Below are 18,027 nucleotides of genomic sequence, written 5' to 3'. Positions count from 1 at the left end.
GAGAGAGAGCGAAAGAAAGCTCCAGGAAAGATCCTTTCTTTGGAGGAAAGCAGTTTATTATCTGTGCACAGTGACAGCCAGCAGAATCACTTCTGAAAACTGGCTGCCCAGAAAAACGCCTCTGCAAACATTCTTATACCTTGAGAAAGCTCCCTCCCTCCTCCCAAACGCCCTCCAAGTAAAACTTCCCCAATCAGCTGGAAAGTTTTCAACTTATTTCTTAATATAGAATGGCATGTCTATATTGCTAGCCCTCTAAGCAGCCCCCTCCCTAAGCGTCTTGCATCCCGTCCTCCCGTCTCGTATGTGTCTTTCTTATCTTACATTCCTAAAATAGGAAAGCAAGGGGCCTCTTTTGCAGGTCTGGTTATTTCTTGCTAGCTGCTAATTTGACCTTCTTTTGCAGAAGTCAAATTAGCTCAGAAATTTACTTAGATCCCAGGTACAGAGAATATAGAAAATCCTTCTTAGGTACAAGATATAGAGAGCATATATAGGAAACAACCCTTCCCTCTCCCTTCACTCCCTCCTCTTCTTATGAACAACCTAATACTTAGGTTCGTTCTGGGGTAGGGGTCTATAATCTCTCATGAAAGCAATCACGCGAGGTCCCATCATGCGAGACATCATCTTCTCCATCATATTTTGCATACATTGCATCAAGCAGGGCATACAGAAGCAGAAAAGCAATAGAAGCATTATTGGACCTATCACCATAGTAAATATCCTCCCCATCCATCCACCTTCGGGCAACCAAGAATATAACCAATTCTCTAAGGCCCACTGGGTGTATGGTACTTCGATGAGTGGGAGAAAGAGAAGCACCTCCAGGAGGGGGGTTTGGTGAGAAATAAAAAGCAACACACCCACAAGAATAGACTGCTGCTAAAACTCTAGCCTGGTGAGGAGTCAAATGCCCAATGGGGTGGTCCCCTTCCCAAATTATTGTAAGTCTCACTCTGTCCCTGTACTGTGGTAGGATATTCTCAGGTGGGTGAGTTCGTAGAGCAGGTACGTTGGGAGCGCTGCCCGCGGGCGCCCCTCCCATCCAATTCTTCAGCCGTGCGTAGAGGTATCAGCCTCCGGAGTGATACCAGCAGGGCGGTCGTCTACCGGGCGCCTGGAGATGGTCAGCCGAAGGGAGTTCTCTGGATCTGGTGTTACTGTCCAGTCGGAAATGGCTTTCTTCACTTGAGTATGGTGGACCCACGGGGTGATGCCAGCAACCTTCACAGCAGTAGGTGTGGAGAGTAGCACAGTGTAAGGTCCCCTCCAGCAGGGCTGTAGGGGGGCTCGCTGCCAGTCTTTCACCCACACTTCGTCACCTGGCTCGAACTGATGGAACGGTTCAGTTAACACACATGGGGTGCGAGCCTGGGTCCACCTATTGAGATAAGAGAAAACTTGGGAGAGTGACTGTACATAGTTATTCAATTGCACATCTTGGCTAGCATATGGAGTTAACATTCTAACATATGGAACTGGTCTCCCAAACATAACTTCAAAAGGTGACAAATGGGTCCGTTTTGACGGGAGACTGCGGACCCTGAGTAACGCCAAGGGCAACATGGTCACCCAATTAGACCCGGTCTCCTGTACCAGCTTGGACAGCTGATTCTTTAGAGTTCTGTTCATTCTCTCTACTTTTCCAGAACTCTGGGGTCTATAAGCAGTATGCAGCTTCCAGTTGATCTGGAGCGCTTTTGCCAGTCCCTGTAGGACTGCATGAACAAATGCTGGTCCATTGTCAGATCCTATGGACCTTGGCAGTCCATAGCGAGGGATGATTTCCCTAAGCAGGCACCTGGTTACTTCAAATGCCTTTTCAGTCTTTGTGGGCCATGCTTCGACCCATCCGGTGTAGGTGCACACTGCTACCAGCAGGTAGCGGTGCAGTCCACAACGGGGTAATTCAGTAAAGTCCACGACAAGATCTTCCATAGGTGCAGTTCCACTGTGCTGAATCCCTGGGGGAGCCAGTGGTCCGGCTCTGGGATTATTCTTTTGACACAGCAGGCATTTCCTGGAGACCTGGGCTGCCAGTTGGTAGAGGTGGGCTATATAGAAGCATTTTTCCAGCTGCTTGGTTGTAGCATCTGGTCCTATGTGGGTTGAATCATGGTATCTCTGAGTGACCTGCCGAGAAAGGGACTCTGGAATCCATATCCTGTCATCAGGGGTAAGGTACCATCCTTCTTTGGACAGCGTCAACTCCTGAGCGTCCGCAGTGTCCCTTTCCTGCTTCGTATAAGCTGGCTTGTCAGTAGTGCTTAAAACCTCTTCTGGGACCAGTGCTCCAATAACCGAGGCGGGGGCCAGTTCTTGGGCTGCTTTCTTGGCTACTCTGTCTGCCAATCGGTTTCCTCTGGCCACTTCCCCTGGTCCAGTCTTGTGTCCATAACAATGGATAACTGCCACTGCCTCGGGCTCCCATACAGCATCCAGAAGGTTCAATAAGGCTTGTGGGTGGGCCACCTGGTTTCCTCTGGAGGTAAGCAAACCTCTTTCTTTCCACAAGGCTCCATGGGCATGTAAAGTCAGGAATGCATACTTAGAATCTGTATAAATGTTTATCTTCTGTCCCTTTGCCAGGCTCAGGGCTCTGGTAAGCGCAGTTAACTCTGCCAGCTGGGCCGATGTTCCAGGTGGGAGTGACTTTGCTTCGATCACCTGGTCTTCCAGGGCTACTACTGCATAGCCTGCTTTCCGCTGTCCAGTCTCAACAAAGCTGCTTCCATCTACAAACCATGAAGGCCAGTGGGGGTTTGCCTCATCTTTTAGGTCAGGTCTGCTGGAATATACTTCATCCATCACTTCAATGCAATCGTGCATCTGCTCCTCACCTTCTCCTACCGGCAACAGGGTAGCTGGGTTGAGGGCGGTGGTAACCTGAAACTTCAAACGCGGGTGCAACAATAGCATCTGGCACTTTCTCATTTTTGCTTGGGAGAGGAAATAGGTACCCTTCATGTCAAGCAGGGCTGGGACTGCATGCGGGGTCACACAAACAGTGTCTTGGCCAAAGGTAAATTTGTCTGCTTTGTTCAGTAGGGTGGCTACTGCCACTATTGCTCTCATGCATGGCGGTAAACCTTGTTCTGTAGGCGTCAGGCGCTCAGATAGGTATGCCACGGGCTGCTGCCAGCTTCCCAATTTTTGGCATAGCACTCCCTTTGCTGTTCCCTGGTCTTCATCCACAAATAGGGAGAAAGGCTTCTCAGGATTTGGGATGCCCAGCGCTGGTGCTTGCTGCAATGCCTTTTTCAGATCCTTGAAGGCATGCTGTTGCTCTTCTCCCCACACAAAGGGGTCCTTTTCAGTTCCTCTGGTTGACTCATGCAGAGGCTGGCTTGCAGGAGGTCTTCTGGAATAATCCCCTCCTCTTCTTTTATCATCATTAAGCGCCAGTGTTCCCTCATGGGTACCTCTAAGGAGAACTCTCCTGCTTGCCCTGTAGTCATTGTCACTTCTCCTGTCGGTTGGAAGGAAATCTGGGCTTGCAATTTTGATAGCAGGTCTCGGCCCAATAATGGGATGGGACACTCTGGTATATACAAAAACCATCTCGTCCTCTGTTGTCCTCTTCTCCTTGTGCCCTCCATCTTTCCCAACATCAGGGTCTTTTCCAGGGAGTCTTCTCTTCTCATGAGGTGGCCAAAGTATTGGAGCCTCAGCTTCAGGATCTGTCCTTCCAACAGTGGACTAGTGGGTCCTAACACACCAACAGCAGACCAGTGAGCTAGAGTTTCCAGGGTGTGTGTTTGTTTGCCTTTGCCTGATTCTAGTGCAGACATAGGCAGAGTATGTTATCCCCCCAAAGGCATCTCTAACCTCAACCCCCCAAAAGCAGCAGTGAGAGGGTTTTTTTCCCCAGATCAGGAAATGGGGGCTTGCCCTAGAAAATAGTGACATTGGGAAGTTTTGGTATGGAGAAGCGAGAGTGAGTGTTTGGCGGTGAGAGAGAGACCGAGACCAAGAGAGATCAATGCCCACAAAGTGTTTTTGTTTCGTTTTTTTAAAAACAAAACCACTAGAGGGAGTCCCACATGACTCTGATTCTGTAAACAAGTGTATAGGGATTTCCACTGTATTTCACAAATCACTTGCATTTCTCTTGCATCTGTGTGCAGCGGGAACAAGCCAGCCAAAGTGAAGCACACGAAAATGTCACGGGCATTGGACGGCTGCCATCCCAGAATCTTCAAGTGTCCCTATTTTCCAGGGACAGTCCTGGATTTACAGAAGCCGTCCCGGATTCTGATTTGATCCTAGAATATCCCGCTTTTCCTTAGGACATTCCTATTTTCATCAGAGAAATGGTGGCGGGAATGGAGCTATGCGACCCTCCAAGCTAAGTAGATAAGTAGCTAGACAACCTTTAGAAGACATCTGAAGGCTGCCCTGTGTAGGGAAGTTTTAAAATGTTTTATTATGCTTTTATATATGTTGGAAGCCGCCCAGAGTGGCTGGGGAAACCCAGTCAGATGAGCAGGGTATTATTATTACTATTTATTATTGAATAGGACGTCGTTATTTCCATCGGAGAAATGTTGGAGGGTATGCCATCCTAGGCACACTTACTAGGGTCTGTGAACTAAACCTCATTCAATATACAGTGATACCTCGGGTTAAGTACTTAATTCATTCCGGAGGTCTGTTCTTAACCTGAAACTGTTCTTAACCTGAAGCACCACCTTAGCTAATGGGGCCTCCTGCTGCCGCCGCGCTGCCGGAGCATGATTTCTGTTCTCATCCTGAAGCAAAGTTCTTAACCTGAAGCACTATTTCTGGGTTAGCGGAGTCTGTAACCTGAAGCGTATGTAACCTGAAGCGTATGTAACCCAAGGTACCACTGTACAGGAGGGTTGCTGCCACATAAACACGACATTGGAATTCCCTGTTAAATTCCTGGCTCTTGGCTCGGCTTTGCACATTGAGTCAAATCTTAATTTGTTGCCAGGTGCTGGTTCCTGCATCAGTCTTCAATGCCAGGGGTCAGGCTAGCAACGCAGGGAGTAAGAATACACAACAGCACCTCTGTGCAGGTACAGAGTGCATCTCCCTTACCGTGGAGGATAATTATGGATAATTTTCACATTGTGGATTAGGGAGTAAAGTATCCAGATCAGACATCACGCTCTTGAGCACTGTCGCCTCTTTTCCTAGATGTGAAGCATATGTTCTCTCCTCCACCCAACCCATGCGCAGCTGGCCTCGCCTAGCCATGCCACAGGATGCTTGTGAACAGATGGGTGTTGACCACTTGATGATTTGTCTCTCAGGTCTGGTCTGAGGAGGAACTGTGGGGAGGGTGAAGTGGACTGTACCACTTCAGGCTGGAGGTAGGGGAAAACAAGTTTAGATGCTCCCCTGCCTTTAAAAACAAACCCACTTCCTGCAAGGAGAAAACTAACATAGCCCTTTGCTAGATCTAGCTAGTTTTCTATCTGGAGGGAGGTTAGTTTTTTTTTTTTTAATGTAAACGAGCATTTTCTAAAAAATGTGCTCATTTCCAACTTGAAGTGGCACAGTCCATTTTTTAGCACTTCTGCAGACACTTGCCTTCCAAAGGCCATGAATGAAATGATGTATCCAGGCTGTTACACTGAGGATGTGAATGGCACCAAAATTTTGTTCCACAGGAAGTTATAGCTATGGTGGGTGAGAACTCACAGTCATACGGGTAGAGCTGGCACTGCTTATGGGCACCGCGTGATCCTCGTTCCGCATTTGTGAGAAAGTGATGTGGCAGCACTTATACTTTGGAACTCACTGCCTATTGACACCAGACAGGGGCCTATACTGGGAGTTGCAGTCCAGCGGCATTCGGAGGACCCACAGATTCCCCTGAATGAGTGAGTTGGGCCTGAGCTGCAATAGCATCACTACCACCATAAGGAGCAATAAGAAACATTTAATATATATACGGTTTTTACAGAATAAACAGATGGGGGTTCTGGCCAACTGAAATCGTGCTCAGAGTAGGCCCAATGAAACTAATGGGTCTACTTTAGCTGTTTCAGTGGGTCTCCTCTGAACAGGGGGAAAAGCATGGTTTGAACTCCAGGCTGATCCCAGTTCTATTGGCGTTGGCCTTTAACAGAGGGTCCCTGATGCGCTGAAACGGCATCAGAAAATGAGAATGGAGCAAAAGGGAAAGGAAGGAGAGAGGAGAGGAGAAACAGAATGGAAATAAATAGCCTTTCAGAGCTGGAAGGGGTCCCAGAAGGCCATTCAGACTGACTCCTGGCTCAGTGCTGGGATCTTGCACCTACAGCATCGCTGACAGATGGCCCCACAGTCTCTGCTTAAACACCACCAGTAAAGGAGAGACCACCATCTCCCCAGGAAGGGTCTTATGCTTTAGACTTGTGTTGGATCCTAGATTCATAAAGGCTGGAAGCCACGGCCCCCAATCACATTGTAGAAATGCCGAGTGGATATTATTGGTTTGTTTGTTTATATTCCACTTGTCCTTTAAGGAGATCGAAGTGGCATACAGAGTTCTCCCTCTCCCCCTTTTAGCCCCACAACAACCCTACCAGGTAGATTAAGCCAAGAGTGAGTAATTGGCCTCCAAGAATAGGGATCTGCGAATGTCTCAATTTCCGTTTCTCTCTGTTTTAATTTCCTCAATCCTAAATTCAGATTTCTCTCTCTCACTTTCTCTTTCTCTACCTCATGAAACTTCATCAGCGTTTTAGCCCAAATCTCCCCTGATAAACACACGTTTCTATGCCATTTCTGCCTCACATCTGGCTGCAAGAAATTTCCCCTCGTATAATACAACTTCGCACGCCGTTGCCACAACCCTGCGTGCATTTTTACGCACGCTTTCGCCCTAGAGCGTGCCTTTTTTGTACACATTCCTTGACCGGGAAAGTGCAAGGTTCGGGGACGTGCGCGTTCAAAAGGACAGCGGCTCCGGGAGCACATAGCCAAACATTCCTCTTTGCCGGTAAAACCAGCAGGTAGCGAGGCAGGTTGGCGAGTGAAGGCCAATTGGTGCTGAAGGCTGGAAGCAGCGGAGCGCAGAAACTTTGCAGCGCCCTGGGCCAGAGAGAGAGAGAGAATGAGAGAGAGAGGGAGAGAGAGAGAAGTGATTATTTATAGTTGGCAGGAGCGGGGAGAGGACACGAGAGGGAGGGAGGGAGGGAGGGAGGGAGGGATGAAATGATAAAGAGAATGACACACAGAGAGGAAGAAATAGAGCGTGAGGAGGAAGCTGCCCCGCTTGCAGGTGCTGGGGGGCAGCAACTGGAGACCCCCCCTGGTCTGTGATAGGTGAGTCCTTTGGAGGGGGGTGTGTTGGGATGGGTGGAGAAGGGGCATTCTTATCTCGGTTGGGGGTCGCTTGGGAGCAAAGCTTGGGAGAGGGAGAAGTGTTTACTAGTTGTTTACACAACCAGTTAGAGGAAAGAACCCAGGAGTCCGAGGTAGGGACCTTGCCAGGCTAGCCCTTCTTCTTCTTCTTCTTCTTCTTCTTCTTCTTCTTCTTCTTCTTCTTCTTCTTCTTCTTCTTCTTCTTCTTCTTCTTCTTCTTCTTCTTCTCCTCCTCCTCCTCCTCCTCCTCCTCCTCCTCCTCCTCCTCCTCCTCCTCCTCCTCCTCCTCCTCCTCCTCCTCCTCCTCCTCCTCTCTTACCCTCTACCCTCACTGCTGCTCCCCTCCTGTAGCTGAAGGCAGAACCCAAGAGGCTTCCCCTCTCCCGCAAATCTGCGGAGATTTTGACAGCTAGAGAAAGCAGATTCTCTCAACCTCCCAGCTCCAGCCTGCAAAGAATCCTCTCCTGCCCCGAGAAGGGAGACTCGCCTCTCTAGGACCCCGTTTCGAGAATCCTGGGCTGGATTACCTCCCCCACCGCCCTCAAAGGAAAACCAGCATAGACCCCCCCAGATCCCTCCCACAGATAAGGACAACAACTGGAGAGAAGCTGCTAAGACTCTGCTGCCCTCTCAGGCGGAGGGATAAAAGGCCCCAGAAGAATTCTGCCCTTTGCTCTAAGCCTCTAGCCACTAGCCACTACTTCCCTCCCATGCCCACGACATTCGGAGAAAGTCATGCTTCAAACGAAAACAGGGAGTTTTCCAGGGCTGCAATACTGTGCTGGTCAATCAGTTGGATGGATCGATGAGAAATGTTGTGTGTGGCCGAAAATACTTTAAAATGAAATGGTGATTTCCCACATTTTTTGAACGGGGCTCTTTGCCTCTTCTTAAGAGGATGCCTGCTGTATTTGACCCATGAACAAGAAAGTAGGGGGTGTGGGCCGTTGTTGTTATTTACTGCTTGTTTTATTTATATCCCCCCATTGTCTCCAAGGAGCTGAAGGTGGTTCTTCCCCATCTCATTTAATCCTCTCAACAACCCTGTGAGGTAGGCAGGGCTGACAGGTAGTGACTAGCCCACAGTCTCCCAGTTAGGTTCCCAGCTAATTTGAACCCTGGTCTCGCACTATGCTCCATTTCTTTAGAATGATTCCCCTCCCCTCAAGTATGCAAAGGTATGCAGATTTCATTCATTAATCCAGAGGTGGGGAGCCACTGGCCTAAGGAGAACAGATGTGGCCCTCAAGGCCTTGGGGTTCTTCCCAGGCCACACCCTTTTTCTGGCCCCTCTTGAGTGCTTTTGGCTGACTAGCATGTGGTCTTGCATTGTGACTGTGCCATATTTTCCAAGATACAGAAAGTACCGGGGGGGGGGGAGAGAGAATTTGAGTGTCTGGGCCCCCAGGGGCCCCTGGACTTGGTGCCACTGATGAGGCATGCTCTCAGGTAAAGTATTTGTAGGATTTCGGCCTTAACTGAACGACCACCTTAGAGAAGCCCATAGTTAGGTTTGCTTGCCCCAAACTGGAAGTTTGGTTTTGCCGTGGAAGTTGCTGTTACAAGAGGCAAAAATTGCATATGTGCATGCGTATGTTAGGAGCAACTAAAATGCTGAGCAACTTCCACAAGGACTTCTTTACCAAAAAAATAAAAATACATTGCAAACGGATGTGGGAATGTGGATGTTTGGAAAAATGAGAAACTGAAGTGGACCTGTTTGCCCAATCCTGGTCAGTTAGTGTTATGTATTTATTGTGTTCACATCCCATAGTTTTTCTCTAAGGAGTTCAAGGTGGCAAAACGTGGTTCTCTCCCTCCTCATCTAATCCCCACAACAACCCTGTGAGGAAGGTTAGGCTGAGAGGCCGTGGTTGGCCCAAGGCAGGCTTCCTCAACCTCGGCCCTCCAGATGTTTTGAGACTACAATTCCCATCATCCCTGACCACTGGTCCTGCTAGCTAGGGATCATGGGAGTTGTAGGCCAAAAACATCTGGAGGGCTGAGATTGAGGAAGCCTGGCCCAAGGTCACCCAGTGGGATTCCTGGCTGAGTGGGGATTCGAACCCTGGTCTCTCAGGTCCTAGTCCTGACACTCTAACCACTATGCCACATTGGCCCTTGGACTGTTATCCTCTTGGCCAGGGGTCAGCAAACTTTTTCAGCAGGGGGCTGGTCTACTGTCCCTCAGACCTTGTGGAAGGCCGGACTATATCTATATTTTGAGGGGGAGATGAATTCCTATGCCCCACAAATAACCTAGAGATGCATTTTAAATAAAAGGACCCATTCTACTCATATAAAAACACGCTGATTCCCGGACTGTCCGCGGGCCGGATTTAGAAGGTGATTGGGCCGGATCCAGCCCCTGGGCCTTAGTTTGCCTACCCATATTCTTGGCAGCAGCATACATGAATGTCCATAGCAGGGAGACAGATTTTTTTTAAAAAATGTCCAGGGAGCAATGTATGCCAGGAGCAGAGATGAACAGATAAGGTCAGGGTGGGTGGGTGGAGATAGGAATGGTTTAGGAGAGGGAGCCCATAGGGACAGAGAGAGGGAGTTTTGCAGAGAAAGAGAGAGGGGTGTGTCAGAACAGATCGAAGGGCTTGTAATTACAGCTGCACAGATAACTTGTTTTGTTTTTTTGAAAGTGTGCCTGTGTGTGGCCTTTTGCCTTTCAATCGTTTGTTGTTTTTTTCACTGCTAGTCTGTGCGCAATTTATATGGGTGACCATTAGTAGGTTTGTCAGCAATGGGATACTGAACCAAAAATTTCATGTGCATTTGAAAATGTCCAGGCAGATTTCCAAATCCATGTTCAATGCTAGCAAATATGGGTTGCGGTTCCTGAAAGCCAGCAGCCCCAACCTACCCTTGACTTATTCATCCAGAAAAGCCAGAAAAATAATTTTAACATTAATCAGAATACTAGGCAGGTCCTGTTCCAGGGTGTGGGGATTTTTTTTTTGGAGGGGGGGGGGACTTGAGTGAAATGCCAACAGATGTCAAAACAAAAAAAATTCTTTCCAGTAGCACCTTAAAGACCAACTAAGTTAGTTCTTGGTATGAGCTTTCGTGTGCATGCAACACTTCTTCAGATCTGAAGAAGTGTGCATGCACACGAAAGCTCATACCAAGAACTAACTTAGTTGGTCTTTAAGGTGCTACTGGAAAGAATTTTTTTTTGTTTTGACTATGGCAGACCAACACGGCTACCTATCTGTAACTGGAGCCATCAGATGTCCCCACTCCTCGGTCAGTGGGCAGGTTTACCAGGCTATGGTAGCAGCTCTCTAAGCTGCAGAAGGAGGCAGGAAGTGGTCACCCATTTAATTTCCCACAATGCCCCAGAGTGGTGCTACAGATAGGGCATTGTGGGAAAATAAAAGGGTGGCTACATCCTGGGGTTGGTCAGAATAGCAGGCTGGAAGGACACTTCACCTGGGTGACTGACATTTTAATTTCCTGCAACAAGGAGAACCCTGCTGGACCAAAGACAAAAAACATATCTTTTTAAAAAAAAAATATTCAAAATTTAAGCAAAACATATTATCCAGAAACATACCACCCTTATCCCCCCCCCATTTTTCCTCCCTCACCCCACCCTCCCACACAAAACCTACCCACCCCCCACCCCCCGGCTTCCCTCAGTTCCAGTCTTTGATTTCTCTGAGAATGCTGTTTTCTGCATGTTACACAGTTGTACAGATCCTCAAACTATTTAGGTGATTATTATCAATAAAAAGTTTGTGAATGTTTATTCAAAGCCAGCCAAGGAGTCCAGTTCGCTTTGTTGCCTCTTCAAATACTTTGTAAAGGGTTCCTATTCTCTTTAAAGTCACAGTTATCCTTGTCCCGTAGCTTATATGTCAGTTTTGCCAGTTCTGCATGGTCCATCCATTTTTCTTGCCATGATTCTTTAGTTGGGGTTTCTTCAGTGTTCCATCCTTGTGCTATTAGAACTTTCGCGACCGAGCATCTAGCCCAGTATCCTGTTCTCACGGAGGCCAGCCCACAAGTAGGACTTGAGTTGCAAAAACAGAACAGTCTAAACAACAACACGCAACACGATGGCTAATAATATGCTAACTGAATCTTTATTACATACCGTAATATTGTTTCAAAGTTCGTAAACAGAAGAACTATATGTGTGTGTGTGTGTGTGTGTGTGTGTGTATGAAACCACAAATAAATAAACTGTTTCAAAGATGATTCTGCAGCAGCAGCTTGCTACACTTTTCTGTGATTGCTGATCCATGGCTGTTTGTTGTACCTTTTAGGACAGTTATTTGCTGATGAAAAATAATCTTTGAAACAGTTTATTATCTGTAAAAACTGTTCTGTTTGCTGCTGTGCTTGGAGTACCCTACTGCTACGCCCAGAGCACCTACCATCACACAATTGTAGGACATTGACTTTGGAAAGGCTTTTTGCCTCCACCTTAGAGACTGACCGCGCCTAACGTTCATTTGAATCTCATTATTTGTGGTTTCCTTTATATATATAGTTCTTCTGTTTATGAACTTCGAAAGAATATTATGTTATAAAGATTCAGTGGAAGACAGGTGTGCTTGGCGTGCTCTGGTCCATGGGGTCCTGAAGAGTCGGACACAACTAAACGACTAAACAATAACAAATTATTAGCCATCGTGTTGTGTGTTATTGTTTACACAAACAGGACTTGAGCAGGAGCTTTCTGACCAGGGAAGAGGAACCTGTGGCCTTCCAGATGTTGTTGGTGTATAACCCCTAAGGATCCAAACAGAAAGGAGAACAGCCTGCGAAATTCTCCCAAGGTCTTTAAATTCAGAGCATTTGCCTTGAGAATCTGAACTGAAGAACCAACCGTGAAGTTGCAAGGCAAAATGTCTCTTGCTGGACTCCAACTCCCATCCTTCCTAAGCATTAGCCGTGCCAGCTGTGGCTGATGGGAATGTTTTGGAAGGCCACAGGTTGCCCATCCCTGCTCTACATGCTGAGCAGGTTCATAACACCATCAACAACCGACTTCCACCAAGAGGGCTGGTGGAGGAGAGACAGATTGCCACACACCCTGTTCAAGCTAACCTGTCCCCTCCCACTATGAGCCTTGGTCTCCCCTGCTGTTATCCTCACATCCTGCTCCTTCGCAGGCAGAGAACCAAAGCTAATGAGTGAGCAGATAGGCAGAGGCATCTACTGATCCTCCTTGGTTTACTGAGCCAGAACGAGGGATGGTGGACAAGGAGCTTGCAGTGAGGAAGAGAAAGAGCAGGTCAGTGAGCCCGCAACTGGGATGTGGTCTCCAAGAAGATGACCAACTAGGTTGACCCTCAATGGCAGCTCCAGAGCGATCGGTCCCTCTTCTACCAGCCTGCTTACTCGCCTGCATGGAATTCCTGGTCACCTGTGGTGACCAGGCAAGTAGTTAAATGCAAGACTGGGTGCAGGAGCACACCCACCTATATTTCTTTGAATTTGCATATCGCTTGATGGTTGGAAGCCTGCCAAAACTTGTCAACTCTCAGGGGCTGGGTAGAGTGAGCAGCAGGGCTGATGCGAAGCAAGGAGATGCAGAGGAAGCAGCAGCCCTGCTCTGGAGGCAGCTTGGTCCATCTCTCAGTATTTGACTAGCAGCAGCTCTCCAGGATCTCAGACAGGATCTTTTTTCCCAGCCTTACCTGGAGATGCTGGGGATCAAACCTGCCACCGAGCCGGCTGCTTCGATCCCAAGGGAGAAGCCTCTGCATGAGCCTCTTGTTCACAAAGGGCCTACGCACATGCAAGGCGGGGTGCAGGAAATGGCTGAGGCTAGAATGCCAGCACACACTGTGGGCCGCAGAAGACAGGAGTAAGAAACAGGCAGACAGGACGTGGGCAGAGATGGATAAAGAAAGGGGCACGCAGAACACAGGCTGTCCATTTGATACCCAACCACGTTCAGGGTGTTACTCTTGGTATATAAAGCCCTTAACAGCTTGGGACCAGGTTACTTGAGGGCTGCTTCAGTCTGTGGGACTGGTCCTCTTACAGGTGCCACATTATATTTCCTCTGCGTTGGCAAAAAAACCAAACTTTTAGCATAGCAGCACCTACGTTTCGGAACTCTCTGCCTATTGACATTGCCTTCCCTGCACTCATTTTGGCCCCTGCTTGAAGCATTTTTGTTTCCAGACATGTAGGGTGCTGGCATGCATTTTAATTTTGTATTTTGTATTAGCTTATTGTTGATTTTAATTATGTTTCCAATTTTCAAAATATCTGTTTTTAGCATTTGTCTTTTATCGACAATGCTAACGTTTGTTTTTCTAAACCTCCGAGAGGTTCTGTTTACAACCAAGCGGCATCTACGTTTTGTTGAATGAATAAAGGATTGCTTGTAGGGAGTTGTAGCTGAGTGGCAAGATTTAAACTGAATCGCACCCATCCCTGGAACAAGGGAGGATACTAAAGTACAGGGTGCTCCTGAGAATGTACAGAGTATCCCCTCCCCTATGGCTACTTTGCACCTCGCCCATTTCTTATCCAGAAAGCACACACTGGGTAAGATGAGCTTGCAACCCACATACAGCTCAACATATTAATTATTATTATACTGCTCTTCACAATAGTGGGTGACAGCAATTTAAAATTCAGAACATGTGATCCTTGGGTATGTATGCCTATTCTGGACACGAGTTCATGCATAGAGTGTTAGGGATGCCAACCTCCCTGCCCAGCTCTTTCCTCTTTGCCTTTGAACAACAGGATAATCTGCAGACAGTGGCAGGAGATGGTTTAAAAAAGAGGAATAAACTCACAGAATTGTTGAGTTTGAGATAACCTTGGGGGGTCATCTAGCCTAACCCCATGGAACCCAAGAATCCTGTCCATAGCCACCCCTGGGTGGGCTCAAATGACTAACCTTCTGGTTAATAGCCACACACACTAACCCATTGCGCCACCAGCTCCCCTGGTCAAGGGAATTCGACCCATAATAATAATATGGCTGGGTTTCCCCAGCCTCTCTGAACGGCTCCCAACAGAATATTAAAAACATGATAAAACATCAAACATTAAAAACTTCCCTAAACAGGGCTGCCTTCAGATGTCTTCTAAAAGTCAGAGAGTTGCTTATTTCCTTGATATCTGATGGGAGGGCATTCCACAGGGCAGGCGCCGCTACCAAGAAGGCCCTCTGCCCGGTTCCCTGTAACCTCACTTCTCGCAGTGAGGGAACCGCCAGAAGGCCCTCGGAGCTGGACCTCAGCTGAACGAGGGAGTGGAGACGCTCCTTCAGGTATACTGGGCCGAGGGCATTTAGGGCTTTAAAGGTCACGGCCAAGACTTTGAATTGTGCTTGAAAACATTCTGGGAGTCAATGTCTTCCAGGACCATTGTTATATGGTCTTGACGGCCACTCCCAGTCACCAGTCTAGCTGCCGCATTCTGGATTAATTGTAGTTTCCGCCTCACTTTCAAAGGTAGCCCCACGTAGAGCACATTGCAGTAGTCCAAGTGGGAGATAACCAGAGCATGCACCACTCTGGCGAGACAGTCTGTGGGCCATCAAGTTGCTTTGAAAAGCACAGCAACAATAGGCCAGGCCGGTCAGTTGGCAACCTCGCCCCCACACAGTGCATGTCCTTTGGGAAGCCACAGCTAGCGGCTCCCGGCCTGTATGTTAGATGGGGTCGGAGAATGCGAGTGCCACAAGCGGCGGACATCGCTTAGGAAGGGAGAGAACACACAACATGTGCAGCGCCCTCAATGAGTCACAGCCAGCCTCCACTCATCAGGGCAGCCTCTTTTTTTCAGATGGGAAGGCGTAACTTTGCAACTGCCTCTTCCCCACCCCCTCTTTTGCTTTAGAAATTAAGCACTATTTAGCCGGCGGGGTGCAAGCAAGGGAGGGGGTGAGAGGCAGCGGCTTCAAATCGGTGTGGACAGCAGCTAGATCACCCCGAGGCCACCTCTCTGTGCATCGCTAGAACATTGTGCGCTCTTGGTGCTGATGCTGCTGATGACACAGAGCCCTGCCTTTGTGGTGGGCTGCAGGCCTGAGCGAGGGGAGGGGGCAGATGTCTGTCACTTGGCAGCAAGCAGAGAGGAGGGGGCAGCTGCTGTTTGGTTTGTGTGTGTTTTTTCTGTGGAGGGGAGTGGGCTATCTCAAAGGATTGGGGGGCGCTCAGCTGCAGGCAACAATTAACTGAGCCGTGCTAGAGGTGACTGCCTGGCGTTTGAGGTTCTGGTGCTCGCCACAGAGGCTGGGAGCTGGGACTTGGCAGCCTGCCAGCACCTTCGGGGGCCAAGCGCTCGCTGGCTCACGCGCCTCTGTGTGTCTCTCTGTGTGCCTGCTGCATCCCAGTGAGCCTGTGGATGAACTCCAGGGCAAACCTGTTCTATCCAGAGGCGGCTTGGGGTTTGAGGTGGCTCTCGCTGCACCCAGTGTGCTCCCACCACTCGCTTAGGAAGTGGTGCACACACAGCCAGCATCTATCCTGTCCGAAATACTGCATTTCGATGCATTTCGCCCAGAGACAGTTCCAATCCGAATCTATAAAAAAAATGTTTCCCCTCCCTATAGAACATGGGTAGGCAAACTAAGGCCCGGGGGCTGGATCTGGCCCAGTTGCCTTCTAAATCCGGCCCACGGATGGTCTGGGAATCAGCGTGTTTTTACATGAGTAGAATGTGTCCTTTTATTTAAAATGCATCTCTGGGTTATTTGTGGGGCACAGGAATTCGTTCATTTCCCCCACAAAAAATATAGTCTGGCCCCACACAAGGTCTAAGGGACAGTGGACCAGCCCCCTGCTGAAAAAGTTTGCTGACTCCTGCTATAGAACAAAATATTATGGGAAAACATTGTGCCAAAGTTGGCAAATGTGACTCCGATTCACACTATGCCTCTAAAGCAGGGATCCCCAACCTTCGACCCTCCAGATGTTTTGGACTACAATTCCCATCATCCCTGACCACTGGTCCTGTTAGCTAGGGATCATGGGACTTGTAGGCCAAAACATCTGGAGGGCCGCAGGTTGGGGATGCCTGCTCTAAAGCAATATGAGATCCCTTTGAACAGTCATGGCATTCCCCCAAAGAATTCTGGGAGCTGTAGTTTGTGAAAGGGGCTGAGAGTTGTTAACAGACGCACACATCCCATTCTCTTTCCAGATGTACAGTTTCCAGAGTACGCTGAAAAAAGAGGCATCGGTTGTTAAACTGCTCTGTGAACTGTAGCTCCGTGAGAGGAATGGGGGCCTGGTAACAACTCTCAGCACCCTTAAGAAACTACAGGTCCCAGAATTCTTTGGGGGAGAAGCCTTGACTGTTTAAAGTGGTATCATTGTGTCGTGAATGTGCATACCCTCCAAAATTTCTCCAATGAAAATAGGGACATCCCATTTCATGATGATAATTGTACTATTTATACCCCACACATCTTACTGGGTTGCCCCAGCCGCTCTGGGCAGCTTCCAACATATATAAAAACATAATAAAACATGAAACATTTTTTAAAAAAACTTTCCTAATACAGGATTGCTTTCAGACAGCTAGGGGGTCAGGTAACTCCATGTTGTTGTTGTTGTTTAGTCGTTTAGTTGTGTCCGACTCTTTGTGACCCCTGGACCAGAGCACGCCAGGCACTCCTGTCTTCCACTGCCTCCCGCAGTTTGGTCAGACTCATGCTGGTAGCTTCGCGAACACTATCCAACCATCTCGTCATCTGCCGTCCCCTTCTCCTTGTGCCCTCAATCTTTCCCAACATCAGGGTCTTTTCCAGGCTCTTCTCATGAGGTGGCCAAAGTATTGGAGCCTCAGCTTCAGGATCTGACCTCCCAGTGAGCACTCAGGGCTGATTTCCTTAAGAATGGAGAGGTTTGATCTTCTTGCAGTCCATGGGACTCTCAAGAGTCTCCTCCAGCACCATAATTCAAAAGCATCAATTCTTCGGCGATCAGCCTTCTTTATGGTCCAGCTCTCACTTCCATACATCGCTAGCTAACTAGATAACTCCATACCCTCCACCATTTCTCCAATGAAAATAGGGACATCCTAAGGAAAAGTGGGACATTCCAGGATCAAATCAGAAACCGGGATGGCTTCTCTAAATCAGGGACACCCCTAGAAAATAGGGACACATGGAGGGTCTGAATGTGGCGCTAATTGAATTTTAAGGTAGTAATGTGTCCAGAGCCCACATGTCTTGATGGCATCAGGGTGTAAAAGTCCTGCATTCAATAACTGTGCCTGCAAAAGTTTTTTGTAGTCGGCATACTGCTTTGATTCCCTTTCTCCATAACATCCTGCTGAAATACTGCAACTTTTTGCCCTACAAATATTCTGGTTTGTGTGTGCAGGGGAGCAGGGTGTTGTTCTGCTATAGTGAGTGCCGCTCCAGACAGTAGTAGCATTGAGGAAGCACCGCAGAACAAAAACTTCTATACTCACCCACCCAAGATGAGCTTACTTGGTATAAGCTGTATCCCCCCTGCGAAAAAGAGAAAGAAAAAAGGTGTGTTTACTCTTAGAATTGTATAAATATTGGGAGTGGGGGACAGGGAAGCGAGGGCAAGAATACAAAGAAGGAGGAAAACAATGTGTAGAAAAGAAATGCCCATAAAAACCTGTGATTAAAAAAATTAATACGGTGGGCTAATAATAATAATAATTTATTTATATCCCGCCCTCCCCAGCCAAAGCGTGGCTCAGAGCGGCTAACAACAGTAAAAGTAACAC

The 18,027-nt window shown here is 48.2% G+C and overlaps 1 protein-coding gene across 5 annotated transcripts in view; it reads left to right on the top strand.

The window, feature by feature from the left end:
• Window positions 1-18,027, top strand: part of LOC309375149 (B-cell receptor CD22-like) — a 34,841-nt gene that overhangs the window by 6,126 nt on the left and 10,688 nt on the right. For 3 of the 5 annotated variants that reach the window (XM_081920677.1, XM_081920681.1, XM_081920680.1), the window contains exon 1: window positions 7,170-7,284. The exons of 1 other annotated variant lie outside the window; for it this stretch is intronic. The gene's annotated coding sequence lies outside the window, so the exon portion shown is untranslated. Of the gene's footprint in view, window positions 1-5,738; window positions 5,856-7,169; window positions 7,285-18,027 lie in introns of those variants that run through there. One more of the 5 variants, XM_081920678.1, reaches the window with a different exon arrangement.

Source organism: Podarcis melisellensis (genome assembly GCF_964234715.1).
Source record: "Podarcis melisellensis genome assembly, chromosome: 8".
In the NCBI taxonomy this organism is placed as follows: domain Eukaryota; kingdom Metazoa; phylum Chordata; class Lepidosauria; order Squamata; family Lacertidae; genus Podarcis; species Podarcis melisellensis.
Note: the sequence above shows the minus strand (reverse complement) of the source record. Positions and strands in the feature narration are given on the sequence as shown.